Source organism: Protopterus annectens, chromosome 8.part0, assembly GCF_019279795.1.
Source record: "Protopterus annectens isolate FY-2018-M chromosome 8.part0, PAN1.0, whole genome shotgun sequence".
Classification (NCBI taxonomy): domain Eukaryota; kingdom Metazoa; phylum Chordata; order Ceratodontiformes; family Protopteridae; genus Protopterus; species Protopterus annectens.
The window spans coordinates 589305472-589309803 of record NC_056741.1 but is presented as its reverse complement, the minus strand read 5'-3'; the positions used below and the strand labels follow the sequence as shown (position 1 = coordinate 589309803).

The 4332-nt window shown below is 42.1% G+C and overlaps 1 non-coding gene across 1 annotated transcript; it reads right to left on the bottom strand.

Moving 5' to 3' along the window:
- Positions 1 to 1807: 1807 nt before the first annotated feature.
- TRNAF-GAA lies at positions 1808 to 1880 on the bottom strand. Its single transcript has one exon. It is a non-coding gene; the product is annotated as a tRNA-Phe (tRNA).
- Between the last annotated feature and the right edge of the window lie 2452 nt (positions 1881 to 4332).

Genomic DNA, 4332 nt, shown 5'->3' with positions numbered 1-4332 from the left:
GGGGGGGGAGAAGTTTGCACTGAACCTGTCAGCCAGTATGTGGTGTCCTTTATGAATGGCCCTCCTTTCTTGGTGTTGTCCGATTTTTTTGGGGCAACGCATGATATGAGGTGAAACCTGTTAGTGCTGGGGTGCTCTCAGGATGCAATGGACACCCCTTTTCTTGGTGTTGTCCGATTTTGGGGGCCGGAACGCATGATATGAGGTGAAACCCTGTTATGCTGGGGTGCTCTCAGGAGCCTTGAACCAGGTTTCAGTCCAGGAGAGGTCGCCTCTGCGGTCGCTGACACCAGCGCGGACAATGACTGCAAGACCAGATCAACAACTTTTTTTTACAAGAACACAAACAAGACCAGATCAACAACTTTTTTTACAAGAACACAAAAGAACCAGCCCCCACTAGCCAAGAGATAATTACACAGAGTAAATGTTTCAGTTTATACAATAGCCTAAGACAGCAAAGCACTACAGAGTCAAATGACAGTTTTAAACAGATAAGGATTTGTGAAGATTCTGAATAGACAAAGTGCTTTATATATATTAAATTATAAAACAGTAATCTGTAAAATCAAACAACTTCTCCAGCCTGCACTGTGTGCAAAGACACCAAAGTTAGGGCAAGACCAGATCAACAACTTTTAGAACACAAAAGAACCAGCCCCCACTAGCCAAGAGATAATTACACAGAGTAAATGTTTCAGTTTATACAATAGCCTAAGACAGCAAAGCACTACAGAGTCAAATGACAGTTTTAAACAGATAAGGATTTGTGAAGATTCTGAATAGACAAAGTGCTTTATATATATTAAATTATAAAAACAGTAATCTGTAAAAATAATCAAAAGATACTTATATTTTCAAACAACTTCTCCAGCCTGCACTGTGTGCAAAAGACCAGATCAACAACTTTTTTTTTTTTTACAAGAACATAAAAGAACCAGCCCCCACTCACCAAGAGATAATTACACAGAGTAAATGTTTCAGTTTATACAATAGCCTAAGACAGCAAAGCACTACAGAGTCAAATGACAGTTTTTAAACAGATAAGGATTTGTGAAGATTCTGAATAGACAAAGTGCTTTATATATATTAAATTATAAAAACAGTAATCTGTAAAAATAATCAAAAGATACTTATATTTTGTAGCTCAGTTGCGGTCAAACAACTTCTCCAGCCTGCACTGTGTGCAAAGACACCAAAGTTAGGCAAGACCAGATCAACAACTTTTTTTTTACAAGAACACAAAAGAACCAGCCCCCACTAGCCAAGAGATAATTACACAGAGTAAATGTTTCAGTTTATACAATAGCCTAAGACAGCAAAGCACTACAGAGTCAAATGACAGTTTAAACAGATAAGGATTTGTGAAGATTCTGAATAGACAAAGTGCTTTATATATATTAAATTATAAAAACAGTAAGCTGCTAAAATAATCTGAAAATACTTATAATTAGTAGCTCAGTTAGCCTGCACTGTGTGCAACAAGACCAGATCAACAACTTTTTTTTTTACAAGAACACAAAAGAACCAGCCCCCACTAGCCAAGAGATAATTACACAGAGTAAATGTTTCAGTTTATACAATAGCCTAAGACAGCAAAGCACTACAGAGTCAAATGACAGTTTTTAAACAGATAAGGATTTGTGAAGATTATGAATAGACAAAGTGCTTTATATATATTAAATTATAAAAACAGTAATCTGTAAAAATAATCAAAAGATACTTATATTTTGTAGCTCAGTTGCGGTCAAACAACTTCTCCAGCCTGCACTGTGTGCAAAGACACCAAAGTTAGGTGGTTTCTTTTTGCCGAAACCCGGGATTGAACCAGGGACCTTTAGATCTTCAGTCTAACGCTCTCCCAACTGAGCTATTTCGGCTCGTGTATGGACACGAGCATGCAAAAGAATCGGGTGGCTGAATGGGATGGCAGCAGATAGTGGACACCTATATGGGCAGCATGAAATCCATAACAAATACTGATGTCAACATACTAGGCAGTACTAGACAAGGTGACAAATCCCACTGCAGTACATGTGGTGGGCCAAATGTGTGTCCATAGAAAACACTCATGCATGTTAGTGAGGCTCACATACCCACCACCAGTCTCAGCCAGCAGGACAGGTGTAGATGACCATAAAGAAAGGCTGGGCTTAGGCCTCCAATTGATGGCAATGGTGGACAGCCTCCCTCCAGACCTACACAGACAGACTACAACAGGTCTAGCAGTTGTATGTTAGTTCTGAAGGATAAGAAGTCTGAAACTAAAATCTAGGTCAATAAAACCTAAGATCTGTACTCTACTGATATGCCTCCAGTCTGCATGATAGGTCAGAATACAATATGAAATGGAAGTCAACAGAGTATCTGAAACACCAGTACAGTCATAGCAAATGTTTAAAGTCATCAAACGTGCCCCCCCCTCACAATCCTATGTAGAAATGCAGTAACATGTAAGTGTGAGGAGTAATATCAGTGGAGCACAGATTACCCGAGCTGGCCCAATCTACAGGATAAATTGTTATATGTGTACAATATGCAGGAGTCTGTGTGTTAGGTTATTGTGTGTTCAATATTGTCTAGAAGTGGTCAGCATGTAGGCATGGAGGGTTGTGTCTCAGTGGCCTATAGGCAGTACTGTGGTTGACAGGGCCATGTTCCAAAAGCTGCAATGCCAACCACAATGCTTTTCAGCAATACCCATGTCAGAAGTTGTCCATACTCACTGTCCAGAAGTCAATATCTGTCACCATCTGAAAGATGGACATGCCATGAATGTGGGCCCATACATACACACAGTACACAGGTGGAAGTACCCTAGACAGAGTGCATAAAATGTAACTGTCAACTGCACACAGCTTTTGAATTGTACATACAGGTTATCAGCACATTAGTTGTCTGTGTAGTATGGAATACTGATGTAGTCTGGCCAATCACTGGCAGACCACAAAAGGCACAGTTATGAAGTAATGAGAGACTGCCTATGTCCCTGCACAAGGCAACATAAGGGGAATGTCCCAGGTATATCTGCGAGTCAGCTGCAAGTAGCTTCCATTTCACACATGCACGCAGCTCACACCACCATCAGCCACAGATTTATCACAGATCATATCCTTGCTGTTGGGAATGAGTACAGTATGACCCTACTTCTGTAAGGGAATACCCACAGAAGGCAGCATGCTGAAGAGGTGTCTTATGCAAGTATGTCCCTAGCTGTACGCAGCACCCTGCCTGCATCCAGACCAATGGATCAATATGGATAGGAACTATTGCCATTAACACCTCGCACACTTACCCTGTCAGCCCAGGGGAATCCACTGGCTCACAGCCTGGGAATGTAGGAGTGACAGAATGCACTGGCCTGCTACAGATGGCCTGCATCACTACCAAATGGCCTACAGTCCTCTGTCAAAGGCCTGTGCCTCATCCGTAGTACCAATGTATGGTATCTCATGGGGTCCCAGCTAACAACCTAACACAGTCAACAGAACACAAATGCAAGGCCATGTTAGCAAATCCCAGTAGCATGCCCCCCATGTCCTAATGCATGAACTGTGGACCAATCCATAAATAGCACTGGGTTGAAGGGCCAGCTATAGGGATACTTCTCGGATATTGCTTGTATAATGTTAGGAGGAGGATAGAATAACAGAGTGGGGCGGTGTAGAAGCATGGATGGCATGGAGTGTGTGAAGTCTGAAACTCTGATGTGTGTCCATACTACCCCTGCCTGCAAACCCAGTAATGGGTGGCTACAAACCTGCTCATAAACCACAATGTGAAGGGGAACTGACCAGTTATATGCCCCCTGCCTCTTGGTAACCTGGGTGAATCTGTACAGTTGAGAGGTATGGACACTGCAGGATATGGCCATTCTGTTAAGTCGATATATGTACAAGAAGGGGATCCTCAGCCACCATAGTACCAAGGTGCTGGACCATTTACATAGACCCATCAGCAAGTGTCTGCAGCTACCCCTTCAGAATGGCAGGAGTGTGCAAGAATTCGTAGGCTGTGGACCACAATATTGGACTCAACTTCATTCATCTTGTATTTCCCAGGAAATAACTGTGAGTAAATAATTATATATGTCAGTAGTTGATGGCATAGTACATCACAGTGCAAAACAGTACAGATGTCTGAATATCTCTGCTAACACCAACCATGCAACACAAGCAGCACAGGCAGCAATATTTACAGTATCCCCCCATCTGTCGCCCATTGTGAGTCCATATTGTCAACCTATCTACAGATAGCTTGCAGAAACAGGTTGCTAGCTGTAGGTGTAGAACACCAAACCCTGGACTGGAGTACAACCCTACCTGGAATGGA